The sequence below is a fragment of the Hyla sarda genome, unplaced genomic scaffold (genome assembly GCF_029499605.1).
Source record: "Hyla sarda isolate aHylSar1 unplaced genomic scaffold, aHylSar1.hap1 scaffold_1823, whole genome shotgun sequence".
Taxonomy (NCBI): Eukaryota; Metazoa; Chordata; class Amphibia; order Anura; family Hylidae; genus Hyla; species Hyla sarda.
This window is the reverse complement of record NW_026608470.1, coordinates 53,112-67,503: the sequence shown is the minus strand read 5'-3', so window position 1 is coordinate 67,503 and position 14,392 is coordinate 53,112. Positions and strand designations below refer to the sequence as shown.

Genomic DNA, 14,392 nt, shown 5'->3' with positions numbered 1-14,392 from the left:
AGAAAGTTGCAGGCCAAATATGTGTGACATTTCTGCGACTTTAGCTTCTAGAGCATTTTTACAACATTATACATAGGTGCTGAATACATAAAAAGCGACTGTTCAGCGACAGACAAGTCGCATCGGCTGAAAGTAGGCCAGAATGTCAGTCCATGTTGGAGCAGGTTTAGATACAGTCTAAAGTATAGATCTCAAAGTCTGTGCACAGAATTTAGCAAGGGCCTCGCACCTTCTGATGCATCAGGTAGGTGCACAATAGCATAGCCTAACCCTCTGTACTTTGGTCTATATTGATGCGGGACATAGACAGCCAGCTGATGACCAATCCATTAGTGCAATGGATGGCTGGAAGCATTTGTCTTTGCCTTTGCAATACCACAGAAGCAATGCATGGTCAATGTACAGCAATGACACACCTGTGTGAACAGCCAGGAGACCCCCCCCATGTTATGTTACATAGTTACATAGTTAGTACGGTCGAAAAAAGACATATGTCCATCAAGTTCAACCAGGGAATTAAGGGGTAGGGGTGTGGCGCGATATTGGGGAAGGGATGAGATTTTATATTTCTTCATAAGCATTAATCTTATTTTGTCAATTAGGAACATTCAGCACCCACCCGCTATCAAGGCAGCTGCCTATCATGTCATGCCCTACCTGCACAGGTGTGCTGGCTACTCAAATGATCCAATTAAGGAGGCCATTTAGTCAGCAGCAGCAGAAGTCCTGTGCCTGGACGCTCCAACAGCGGCCAGACACAAGCAGAAGCAGAAGCAGCAGAAGCAGCAGCAGCACCACCTTTTGTTTTTTGGCTGCAGCAGCAGCAGCAAGGCCCACAGGGCTGGCTAGCTGGCTAGCCAGCAAGCAGGTAGCAATGAAAGTAGGAATCTTTCTTTTTAACCCTGTAAGGGGGTGGTGCACTGTACCCGAAGATACTGCCATATCGGGTCAATGCATAGGGCGACGGAAGCAAGCTTCGAAATCGGCCCCCGTTCTCAAAAATCCATTTAATATATGGTCCCCAGATAGGGGACGTATCAGATATTAAACTGATAAGAACAGATACTACACTTGATCTTAGCCAAAAGGCCGAGAAGCGATAACCGTGAAAGGGGCGGGCCCAACAAGGTCCCCTTCATGGGCACTATCACTGCTTGCTGTCAGGGAGGCTGCCAGACAATTTTCCATGCACACTCTGGGCTGGGGGGCAGTCAACCACCAGTACACACAGCAGAACCTAAACCCATACCATTATTGCTAAGCAGCAAGACAGGGGCCCATTGCACTCCCACGGGGCCTTTTTAAATGCAATCCATAACCCGGATTTGCCAGGAACCCTTCTTACTCCTCCTACTTGCATGTGACACTGGGCTTAGGATCTGCATAGGAAACACACACACAAGCACACACCTACCTTTGTTGCCTGCAGATGCCTCCTTGGCTGTCCCCAAACGGTATCAAACCAACACCCACGGGAAGCTGTAAGCATAGAGGACATGCCTGCACCCCATTGGACTTACCTGTGTGGGTTAAATCCGGGTTATTTGACAACCTATGGCGGTGATGGTTCTGCTCAGGCAGAGCAGTGCTGATGCTCCTCATAAAGCTGTCGCTGCTGTGAAGGTTCTAGGTGACATCACAAATCCCTATGGTTACATACACAACAAAGCTGGGTTGTTGTTGTTTACACTCTGCAAGGCCTGTGGAAGTGAGTGACATCATAGCACTGTAGTTCTGAGGGTTCTAGATGGATGCAACAATCTCCTGTTGCTTCTATGAAGGCCATAATAGACGACATCACCAAACAGCTCCATAGTCACATACACAGCAAAGGAGAGATGTTGTTTACACCTAGTGATGTCAGTGGTATTGAGTGACATCACAGCACAGTGCTAAGGCTCCTGGGCCTGGACACAGCAGCGGCTGCAATATCTCAACGGAGAATACGTTTATATATATGTGTGTGTGTGCGCGTATATATATATATATATATATATATATATATATATATATATATATATTTCTCCGCCGAAATCACTTTTAAACCCATTTCCACCTTTTTTTCCCTTCTCTTCCTCTTACTTTTTTTTCACGTTTTTTTACGTTTTTCTCCTTTTCGCCTCTTTTCTGGGCGTATTATTCTTCTTTTTCTTCTTTTTTTTCGTCTAATGCATACCCCATCAGTGCAGCAATGCTTATTCAATACCGCCAGCAGATGGAGACACTGGGGGATAATTTTCTAAGGATTTATACTGATTTTTCCTGTCTGAATTTGTCGCACAGAAAGTTGCAGGCCAAATATGTGTGACATTTCTGCGACTTTAGCTTCTAGAGCATTTTTACAACATTATACATAGGTGCTGAATACATAAAAAGCGACTGTTCAGCGACAGACAAGTCGCATCGGCTGAAAGTAGGCCAGAATGTCAGTCCATGTTGGAGCAGGTTTAGATACAGTCTAAAGTATAGATCTCAAAGTCTGTGCACAGAATTTAGCAAGGGCCTCGCACCTTCTGATGCATCAGGTAGGTGCACAATAGCATAGCCTAACCCTCTGTACTTTGGTCTATATTGATGCGGGACATAGACAGCCAGCTGATGACCAATCCATTAGTGCAATGGATGGCTGGAAGCATTTGTCTTTGCCTTTGCAATACCACAGAAGCAATGCATGGTCAATGTACAGCAATGACACACCTGTGTGAACAGCCAGGAGACCCCCCCCATGTTATGTTACATAGTTACATAGTTAGTACGGTCGAAAAAAGACATATGTCCATCAAGTTCAACCAGGGAATTAAGGGGTAGGGGTGTGGCGCGATATTGGGGAAGGGATGAGATTTTATATTTCTTCATAAGCATTAATCTTATTTTGTCAATTAGGAACATTCAGCACCCACCCGCTATCAAGGCAGCTGCCTATCATGTCATGCCCTACCTGCACAGGTGTGCTGGCTACTCAAATGATCCAATTAAGGAGGCCATTTAGTCAGCAGCAGCAGAAGTCCTGTGCCTGGACGCTCCAACAGCGGCCAGACACAAGCAGAAGCAGAAGCAGCAGCAGCACCACCTTTTGTTTTTTGGCTGCAGCAGCAGCAGCAAGGCCCACAGGGCTGGCTAGCTGGCTAGCCAGCAAGCAGGTAGCAATGAAAGTAGGAATCTTTCTTTTTAACCCTGTAAGGGGGTGGTGCACTGTACCCGAAGATACTGCCATATCGGGTCAATGCATAGGGCGACGGAAGCAAGCTTCGAAATCGGCCCCCGTTCTCAAAAATCCATTTAATATATGGTCCCCAGATAGGGGACGTATCAGATATTAAACTGATAAGAACAGATACTACACTTGATCTTAGCCAAAAGGCCGAGAAGCGATAACCGTGAAAGGGGCGGGCCCAACAAGGTCCCCTTCATGGGCACTATCACTGCTTGCTGTCAGGGAGGCTGCCAGACAATTTTCCATGCACACTCTGGGCTGGGGGGCAGTCAACCACCAGTACACACAGCAGAACCTAAACCCATACCATTATTGCTAAGCAGCAAGACAGGGGCCCATTGCACTCCCACGGGGCCTTTTTAAATGCAATCCATAACCCGGATTTGCCAGGAACCCTTCTTACTCCTCCTACTTGCATGTGACACTGGGCTTAGGATCTGCATAGGAAACACACACACAAGCACACACCTACCTTTGTTGCCTGCAGATGCCTCCTTGGCTGTCCCCAAACGGTATCAAACCAACACCCACGGGAAGCTGTAAGCATAGAGGACATGCCTGCACCCCATTGGACTTACCTGTGTGGGTTAAATCCGGGTTATTTGACAACCTATGGCGGTGATGGTTCTGCTCAGGCAGAGCAGTGCTGATGCTCCTCATAAAGCTGTCGCTGCTGTGAAGGTTCTAGGTGACATCACAAATCCCTATGGTTACATACACAACAAAGCTGGGTTGTTGTTGTTTACACTCTGCAAGGCCTGTGGAAGTGAGTGACATCATAGCACTGTAGTTCTGCGGGTTCTAGATGGATGCAACAATCTCCTGTTGCTTCTATGAAGGCCATAATAGACGACATCACCAAACAGCTCCATAGTCACATACACAGCAAAGGAGAGATGTTGTTTACACCTAGTGATGTCAGTGGTATTGAGTGACATCACAGCACAGTGCTAAGGCTCCTGGGCCTGGACACAGCAGCGGCTGCAATATCTCAACGGAGAATACGTTTATATATATGTGTGTGTGTGCGCGTATATATATATATATATATATATATATATATATATATATATATATATTTCTCCGCCGAAATCACTTTTAAACCCATTTCCACCTTTTTTTCCCTTCTCTTCCTCTTACTTTTTTTTCACGTTTTTTTACGTTTTTCTCCTTTTCGCCTCTTTTCTGGGCGTATTATTCTTCTTTTTCTTCTTTTTTTTCGTCTAATGCATACCCCATCAGTGCAGCAATGCTTATTCAATACCGCCAGCAGATGGAGACACTGGGGGATAATTTTCTAAGGATTTATACTGATTTTTCCTGTCTGAATTTGTCGCACAGAAAGTTGCAGGCCAAATATGTGTGACATTTCTGCGACTTTAGCTTCTAGAGCATTTTTACAACATTATACATAGGTGCTGAATACATAAAAAGCGACTGTTCAGCGACAGACAAGTCGCATCGGCTGAAAGTAGGCCAGAATGTCAGTCCATGTTGGAGCAGGTTTAGATACAGTCTAAAGTATAGATCTCAAAGTCTGTGCACAGAATTTAGCAAGGGCCTCGCACCTTCTGATGCATCAGGTAGGTGCACAATAGCATAGCCTAACCCTCTGTACTTTGGTCTATATTGATGCGGGACATAGACAGCCAGCTGATGACCAATCCATTAGTGCAATGGATGGCTGGAAGTATTTGTCTTTGCCTTTGCAATACCACAGAAGCAATGCATGGTCAATGTACAGCAATGACACACCTGTGTGAACAGCCAGGAGACCCCCCCCATGTTATGTTACATAGTTACATAGTTAGTACGGTCGAAAAAAGACATATGTCCATCAAGTTCAACCAGGGAATTAAGGGGTAGGGGTGTGGCGCGATATTGGGGAAGGGATGAGATTTTATATTTCTTCATAAGCATTAATCTTATTTTGTCAATTAGGAACATTCAGCACCCACCCGCTATCAAGGCAGCTGCCTATCATGTCATGCCCTACCTGCACAGGTGTGCTGGCTACTCAAATGATCCAATTAAGGAGGCCATTTAGTCAGCAGCAGCAGAAGTCCTGTGCCTGGACGCTCCAACAGCGGCCAGACACAAGCAGAAGCAGAAGCAGCAGAAGCAGCAGCAGCACCACCTTTTGTTTTTTGGCTGCAGCAGCAGCAGCAAGGCCCACAGGGCTGGCTAGCTGGCTAGCCAGCAAGCAGGTAGCAATGAAAGTAGGAATCTTTCTTTTTAACCCTGTAAGGGGGTGGTGCACTGTACCCGAAGATACTGCCATATCGGGTCAATGCATAGGGCGACGGAAGCAAGCTTCGAAATCGGCCCCCGTTCTCAAAAATCCATTTAATATATGGTCCCCAGATAGGGGACGTATCAGATATTAAACTGATAAGAACAGATACTACACTTGATCTTAGCCAAAAGGACGAGAAGCGATAACCGTGAAAGGGGCGGGCCCAACAAGGTCCCCTTCATGGGCACTATCACTGCTTGCTGTCAGGGAGGCTGCCAGACAATTTTCCATGCACACTCTGGGCTGGGGGGCAGTCAACCACCAGTACACACAGCAGAACCTAAACCCATACCATTATTGCTAAGCAGCAAGACAGGGGCCCATTGCACTCCCACGGGGCCTTTTTAAATGCAATCCATAACCCGGATTTGCCAGGAACCCTTCTTACTCCTCCTACTTGCATGTGACACTGGGCTTAGGATCTGCATAGGAAACACACACACAAGCACACACCTACCTTTGTTGCCTGCAGATGCCTCCTTGGCTGTCCCCAAACGGTATCAAACCAACACCCACGGGAAGCTGTAAGCATAGAGGACATGCCTGCACCCCATTGGACTTACCTGTGTGGGTTAAATCCGGGTTATTTGACAACCTATGGCGGTGATGGTTCTGCTCAGGCAGAGCAGTGCTGATGCTCCTCATAAAGCTGTCGCTGCTGTGAAGGTTCTAGGTGACATCACAAATCCCTATGGTTACATACACAACAAAGCTGGGTTGTTGTTGTTTACACTCTGCAAGGCCTGTGGAAGTGAGTGACATCATAGCACTGTAGTTCTGAGGGTTCTAGATGGATGCAACAATCTCCTGTTGCTTCTATGAAGGCCATAATAGACGACATCACCAAACAGCTCCATAGTCACATACACAGCAAAGGAGAGATGTTGTTTACACCTAGTGATGTCAGTGGTATTGAGTGACATCACAGCACAGTGCTAAGGCTCCTGGGCCTGGACACAGCAGCGGCTGCAATATCTCAACGGAGAATACGTTTATATATATGTGTGTGTGTGCGCGTATATATATATATATATATATATATATATATATATATATATCTATATTTCTCCGCCGAAATCACTTTTAAACCCATTTCCACCTTTTTTTCCCTTCTCTTCCTCTTACTTTTTTTTCACGTTTTTTTACGTTTTTCTCCTTTTCGCCTCTTTTCTGGGCGTATTATTCTTCTTTTTCTTCTTTTTTTTCGTCTAATGCATACCCCATCAGTGCAGCAATGCTTATTCAATACCGCCAGCAGATGGAGACACTGGGGGATAATTTTCTAAGGATTTATACTGATTTTTCCTGTCTGAATTTGTCGCACAGAAAGTTGCAGGCCAAATATGTGTGACATTTCTGCGACTTTAGCTTCTAGAGCATTTTTACAACATTATACATAGGTGCTGAATACATAAAAAGCGACTGTTCAGCGACAGACAAGTCGCATCGGCTGAAAGTAGGCCAGAATGTCAGTCCATGTTGGAGCAGGTTTAGATACAGTCTAAAGTATAGATCTCAAAGTCTGTGCACAGAATTTAGCAAGGGCCTCGCACCTTCTGATGCATCAGGTAGGTGCACAATAGCATAGCCTAACCCTCTGTACTTTGGTCTATATTGATGCGGGACATAGACAGCCAGCTGATGACCAATCCATTAGTGCAATGGATGGCTGGAAGCATTTGTCTTTGCCTTTGCAATACCACAGAAGCAATGCATGGTCAATGTACAGCAATGACACACCTGTGTGAACAGCCAGGAGACCCCCCCCATGTTATGTTACATAGTTACATAGTTAGTACGGTCGAAAAAAGACATATGTCCATCAAGTTCAACCAGGGAATTAAGGGGTAGGGGTGTGGCGCGATATTGGGGAAGGGATGAGATTTTATATTTCTTCATAAGCATTAATCTTATTTTGTCAATTAGGAACATTCAGCACCCACCCGCTATCAAGGCAGCTGCCTATCATGTCATGCCCTACCTGCACAGGTGTGCTGGCTACTCAAATGATCCAATTAAGGAGGCCATTTAGTCAGCAGCAGCAGAAGTCCTGTGCCTGGACGCTCCAACAGCGGCCAGACACAAGCAGAAGCAGAAGCAGCAGAAGCAGCAGCAGCACCACCTTTTGTTTTTTGGCTGCAGCAGCAGCAGCAAGGCCCACAGGGCTGGCTAGCTGGCTAGCCAGCAAGCAGGTAGCAATGAAAGTAGGAATCTTTCTTTTTAACCCTGTAAGGGGGTGGTGCACTGTACCCGAAGATACTGCCATATCGGGTCAATGCATAGGGCGACGGAAGCAAGCTTCGAAATCGGCCCCCGTTCTCAAAAATCCATTTAATATATGGTCCCCAGATAGGGGACGTATCAGATATTAAACTGATAAGAACAGATACTACACTTGATCTTAGCCAAAAGGCCGAGAAGCGATAACCGTGAAAGGGGCGGGCCCAACAAGGTCCCCTTCATGGGCACTATCACTGCTTGCTGTCAGGGAGGCTGCCAGACAATTTTCCATGCACACTCTGGGCTGGGGGGCAGTCAACCACCAGTACACACAGCAGAACCTAAACCCATACCATTATTGCTAAGCAGCAAGACAGGGGCCCATTGCACTCCCACGGGGCCTTTTTAAATGCAATCCATAACCCGGATTTGCCAGGAACCCTTCTTACTCCTCCTACTTGCATGTGACACTGGGCTTAGGATCTGCATAGGAAACACACACACAAGCACACACCTACCTTTGTTGCCTGCAGATGCCTCCTTGGCTGTCCCCAAACGGTATCAAACCAACACCCACGGGAAGCTGTAAGCATAGAGGACATGCCTGCACCCCATTGGACTTACCTGTGTGGGTTAAATCCGGGTTATTTGACAACCTATGGCGGTGATGGTTCTGCTCAGGCAGAGCAGTGCTGATGCTCCTCATAAAGCTGTCGCTGCTGTGAAGGTTCTAGGTGACATCACAAATCCCTATGGTTACATACACAACAAAGCTGGGTTGTTGTTGTTTACACTCTGCAAGGCCTGTGGAAGTGAGTGACATCATAGCACTGTAGTTCTGAGGGTTCTAGATGGATGCAACAATCTCCTGTTGCTTCTATGAAGGCCATAATAGACGACATCACCAAACAGCTCCATAGTCACATACACAGCAAAGGAGAGATGTTGTTTACACCTAGTGATGTCAGTGGTATTGAGTGACATCACAGCACAGTGCTAAGGCTCCTGGGCCTGGACACAGCAGCGGCTGCAATATCTCAACGGAGAATACGTTTATATATATGTGTGTGTGTGCGCGTATATATATATATATATATATATATATATATATATATATATATTTCTCCGCCGAAATCACTTTTAAACCCATTTCCACCTTTTTTTCCCTTCTCTTCCTCTTACTTTTTTTTCACGTTTTTTTACGTTTTTCTCCTTTTCGCCTCTTTTCTGGGCGTATTATTCTTCTTTTTCTTCTTTTTTTTCGTCTAATGCATACCCCATCAGTGCAGCAATGCTTATTCAATACCGCCAGCAGATGGAGACACTGGGGGATAATTTTCTAAGGATTTATACTGATTTTTCCTGTCTGAATTTGTCGCACAGAAAGTTGCAGGCCAAATATGTGTGACATTTCTGCGACTTTAGCTTCTAGAGCATTTTTACAACATTATACATAGGTGCTGAATACATAAAAAGCGACTGTTCAGCGACAGACAAGTCGCATCGGCTGAAAGTAGGCCAGAATGTCAGTCCATGTTGGAGCAGGTTTAGATACAGTCTAAAGTATAGATCTCAAAGTCTGTGCACAGAATTTAGCAAGGGCCTCGCACCTTCTGATGCATCAGGTAGGTGCACAATAGCATAGCCTAACCCTCTGTACTTTGGTCTATATTGATGCGGGACATAGACAGCCAGCTGATGACCAATCCATTAGTGCAATGGATGGCTGGAAGCATTTGTCTTTGCCTTTGCAATACCACAGAAGCAATGCATGGTCAATGTACAGCAATGACACACCTGTGTGAACAGCCAGGAGACCCCCCCCATGTTATGTTACATAGTTACATAGTTAGTACGGTCGAAAAAAGACATATGTCCATCAAGTTCAACCAGGGAATTAAGGGGTAGGGGTGTGGCGCGATATTGGGGAAGGGATGAGATTTTATATTTCTTCATAAGCATTAATCTTATTTTGTCAATTAGGAACATTCAGCACCCACCCGCTATCAAGGCAGCTGCCTATCATGTCATGCCCTACCTGCACAGGTGTGCTGGCTACTCAAATGATCCAATTAAGGAGGCCATTTAGTCAGCAGCAGCAGAAGTCCTGTGCCTGGACGCTCCAACAGCGGCCAGACACAAGCAGAAGCAGAAGCAGCAGAAGCAGCAGCAGCACCACCTTTTGTTTTTTGGCTGCAGCAGCAGCAGCAGCAAGGCCCACAGGGCTGGCTAGCTGGCTAGCCAGCAAGCAGGTAGCAATGAAAGTAGGAATCTTTCTTTTTAACCCTGTAAGGGGGTGGTGCACTGTACCCGAAGATACTGCCATATCGGGTCAATGCATAGGGCGACGGAAGCAAGCTTCGAAATCGGCCCCCGTTCTCAAAAATCCATTTAATATATGGTCCCCAGATAGGGGACGTATCAGATATTAAACTGATAAGAACAGATACTACACTTGATCTTAGCCAAAAGGCCGAGAAGCGATAACCGTGAAAGGGGCGGGCCCAACAAGGTCCCCTTCATGGGCACTATCACTGCTTGCTGTCAGGGAGGCTGCCAGACAATTTTCCATGCACACTCTGGGCTGGGGGGCAGTCAACCACCAGTACACACAGCAGAACCTAAACCCATACCATTATTGCTAAGCAGCAAGACAGGGGCCCATTGCACTCCCACGGGGCCTTTTTAAATGCAATCCATAACCCGGATTTGCCAGGAACCCTTCTTACTCCTCCTACTTGCATGTGACACTGGGCTTAGGATCTGCATAGGAAACACACACACAAGCACACACCTACCTTTGTTGCCTGCAGATGCCTCCTTGGCTGTCCCCAAACGGTATCAAACCAACACCCACGGGAAGCTGTAAGCATAGAGGACATGCCTGCACCCCATTGGACTTACCTGTGTGGGTTAAATCCGGGTTATTTGACAACCTATGGCGGTGATGGTTCTGCTCAGGCAGAGCAGTGCTGATGCTCCTCATAAAGCTGTCGCTGCTGTGAAGGTTCTAGGTGACATCACAAATCCCTATGGTTACATACACAACAAAGCTGGGTTGTTGTTGTTTACACTCTGCAAGGCCTGTGGAAGTGAGTGACATCATAGCACTGTAGTTCTGAGGGTTCTAGATGGATGCAACAATCTCCTGTTGCTTCTATGAAGGCCATAATAGACGACATCACCAAACAGCTCCATAGTCACATACACAGCAAAGGAGAGATGTTGTTTACACCTAGTGATGTCAGTGGTATTGAGTGACATCACAGCACAGTGCTAAGGCTCCTGGGCCTGGACACAGCAGCGGCTGCAATATCTCAACGGAGAATACGTTTATATATATGTGTGTGTGTGCGCGTATATATATATATATATATATATATATATATATATATATATATATATATATATATATATTCTCCGCCGAAATCACTTTTAAACCCATTTCCACCTTTTTTTCCCTTCTCTTCCTCTTACTTTTTTTTCACGTTTTTTTACGTTTTTCTCCTTTTCGCCTCTTTTCTGGGCGTATTATTCTTCTTTTTCTTCTTTTTTTTCGTCTAATGCATACCCCATCAGTGCAGCAATGCTTATTCAATACCGCCAGCAGATGGAGACACTGGGGGATAATTTTCTAAGGATTTATACTGATTTTTCCTGTCTGAATTTGTCGCACAGAAAGTTGCAGGCCAAATATGTGTGACATTTCTGCGACTTTAGCTTCTAGAGCATTTTTACAACATTATACATAGGTGCTGAATACATAAAAAGCGACTGTTCAGCGACAGACAAGTCGCATCGGCTGAAAGTAGGCCAGAATGTCAGTCCATGTTGGAGCAGGTTTAGATACAGTCTAAAGTATAGATCTCAAAGTCTGTGCACAGAATTTAGCAAGGGCCTCGCACCTTCTGATGCATCAGGTAGGTGCACAATAGCATAGCCTAACCCTCTGTACTTTGGTCTATATTGATGCGGGACATAGACAGCCAGCTGATGACCAATCCATTAGTGCAATGGATGGCTGGAAGCATTTGTCTTTGCCTTTGCAATACCACAGAAGCAATGCATGGTCAATGTACAGCAATGACACACCTGTGTGAACAGCCAGGAGACCCCCCCCATGTTATGTTACATAGTTACATAGTTAGTACGGTCGAAAAAAGACATATGTCCATCAAGTTCAACCAGGGAATTAAGGGGTAGGGGTGTGGCGCGATATTGGGGAAGGGATGAGATTTTATATTTCTTCATAAGCATTAATCTTATTTTGTCAATTAGGAACATTCAGCACCCACCCGCTATCAAGGCAGCTGCCTATCATGTCATGCCCTACCTGCACAGGTGTGCTGGCTACTCAAATGATCCAATTAAGGAGGCCATTTAGTCAGCAGCAGCAGAAGTCCTGTGCCTGGACGCTCCAACAGCGGCCAGACACAAGCAGAAGCAGAAGCAGCAGAAGCAGCAGCAGCACCACCTTTTGTTTTTTGGCTGCAGCAGCAGCAGCAAGGCCCACAGGGCTGGCTAGCTGGCTAGCCAGCAAGCAGGTAGCAATGAAAGTAGGAATCTTTCTTTTTAACCCTGTAAGGGGGTGGTGCACTGTACCCGAAGATACTGCCATATCGGGTCAATGCATAGGGCGACGGAAGCAAGCTTCGAAATCGGCCCCCGTTCTCAAAAATCCATTTAATATATGGTCCCCAGATAGGGGACGTATCAGATATTAAACTGATAAGAACAGATTTTTAAGTTTCCCTCAGAACTAAATCATAGTTCTAAGATCTTATGTGAACTAGATTTTTGTGCTCATCATCAGGTAACTTTTTTATTTATTTCCAAAATAAAACAAATTAAAACAACATAACTAACAACAAAAACTCAAATAAACCTTATTCCAAAATCAAACCCTTTCTCCAAGCAAAAACTCCCAAATAATCAATTAATCCGAATTGAAGAGCTCCACTCTTCAAAGCTTTTTTAACTGGAACTGCCAACCATGGCGACACTTGGTAGGTCGCCATGAAGCGTCCCACATCAGGCTTTAAGGACTGCAATACTTTTTCCCTCGCAGTTTCAAGTCGAGTGTTCACTTTTATTTTAAATTTTAGTAAATCTTGCACAAATACTTCTCTTTCTTCCTTTGGGGCTTGGTCCAGCACCTCGCCCAAAAAACCAACAAAATATTCACCAAGAAATCTTTTCTTCAATTCCTCTGTTGGCTCCCCTTCAGAAGCCTCATTCCCACTTTCTTCTTCTTTTTTCTTCCTCTTCAACTTTACTTCACTTTCAAACTCCATAGCCACAGATTTTTCTGGGCAGTTTTTAGAGTAATGCCCAGTCTTCTTATTAATTTCTGGTTCATCTTGCAGCAAACCCACATCTTCTCTCTTCTTTTTCTTCTTTGGACAATTTGCGTACAAATGTCCACTTTGGTTACACAAATTACATTTACCCCTCTGGGTACACGACTCTGTTCCATGTCCTTCCTTCTGGCATTTATAACACCATAGATACGTACATTCATCTTTCAGGTGTCCATATTGTCTGCACTTACGGCAGAAATTCTGCATTCCAGCAAAAAACAGGTCCCCATTTATGGAACCTATCTTGAAACGGGAAGGAGGAAACACTGTTCCCCCTCCCGCCTCCTCCCTAAATTTTACTTTAAACTTCCATTTTGTTGTCCAAACCCCATACTGGTTAAATACTTTACCCAAAGGCACAATCTCTTCACAAAACTGGTCCAAAAAAACAACTATGTCCTCTTCAGGGATATATGGACTATACATTCTTACAGTCAATATTTTTTCTTTCCCTGGAAAATGGGGAATAACTTCCACGCCTTCCCAGATTACATGAGTCTTAGAGGCATCCACTTTCTTACAAAATGAATCACAATCTTCATCAGAGACAAAGATTATGTCATAACACCCCCTCTTGGGGAATTCCAGCATAGACAGAATCTGTACCTTGGATACGTGCAGAAGTCCAAACAGCATGTCCTCCACTACAAAAGAAAGTCCTCTTCCTCTCTTAGCAGAGTCCTTCAGCAGGATGCGAACGCCATTTTTAATCCTCCCGAAAAAGGGCATCTCCTCTTCTCTGGTTCCAGGCATCTCCGGTTCTTCTGCCATCTTGTAGAAAATCACGTCCAACAGGAACAAAAGACACTCCCCCACAGAATGTGGGCAGTGAAAGGGGATCGCTCCCCGTTGTCCGGGGACTAGGCCGGCTCCCCAATTGCAGCAAGGGGGTGAAGTCCCTCCGTTAGGAAGGACGATCCCCCAAGGCCAAGGAGCCGGGTACCCCAGACACCCTCTGGCCAGACCAAGTGAGCCGAAACTACACTTGATCTTAGCCGAAAGGCCGAGAAGCGATAACCGTGAAAGGGGCGGGCCCAACAAGGTCCCCTTCATGGGCACTATCACTGCTTGCTGTCAGGGAGGCTGCCAGACAATTTTCCATGCACACTCTGGGCTGGGGGGCAGTCAACCACCAGTACACACAGCAGAACCTAAACCCATACCATTATTGCTAAGCAGCAAGACAGGGGCCCATTGCACTCCCACGGGGCCTTTTTAAATGCAATCCATAACCCGGATTTGCCAGGAACCCTTCTTACTCCTCCTACTTGCATGTGACACTGGGCTTAGGATCTGCATAGG

At 45.6% G+C, this 14,392-nt stretch overlaps 6 non-coding genes across 6 annotated transcripts; all 6 read right to left on the bottom strand.

Annotated features, from left to right (window-relative positions):
• Positions 1–910: 910 nt before the first annotated feature.
• On the bottom strand, positions 911–1,101 carry LOC130314454 (U2 spliceosomal RNA). The gene has a single exon (XR_008862137.1). It is a non-coding gene; the product is annotated as a U2 spliceosomal RNA (small nuclear RNA).
• Positions 1,102–3,182: 2,081 nt separating this feature from the next.
• LOC130314452 (U2 spliceosomal RNA) lies at positions 3,183–3,373 on the bottom strand. The gene has a single exon (XR_008862135.1). It is a non-coding gene; the product is annotated as a U2 spliceosomal RNA (small nuclear RNA).
• A 2,090-nt stretch (positions 3,374–5,463) lies between these two features.
• LOC130314461 (U2 spliceosomal RNA) lies at positions 5,464–5,654 on the bottom strand. Its single transcript, XR_008862144.1, has one exon. It is a non-coding gene; the product is annotated as a U2 spliceosomal RNA (small nuclear RNA).
• Positions 5,655–7,744: 2,090 nt separating this feature from the next.
• Positions 7,745–7,935, bottom strand: LOC130314450 (U2 spliceosomal RNA). The gene has a single exon (XR_008862134.1). It is a non-coding gene; the product is annotated as a U2 spliceosomal RNA (small nuclear RNA).
• Positions 7,936–10,024: 2,089 nt separating this feature from the next.
• LOC130314449 (U2 spliceosomal RNA) lies at positions 10,025–10,215 on the bottom strand. The gene has a single exon (XR_008862133.1). It is a non-coding gene; the product is annotated as a U2 spliceosomal RNA (small nuclear RNA).
• A 2,101-nt stretch (positions 10,216–12,316) lies between these two features.
• On the bottom strand, positions 12,317–12,514 carry LOC130314464 (U2 spliceosomal RNA). The gene has a single exon (XR_008862145.1). It is a non-coding gene; the product is annotated as a U2 spliceosomal RNA (small nuclear RNA).
• Between the last annotated feature and the right edge of the window lie 1,878 nt (positions 12,515–14,392).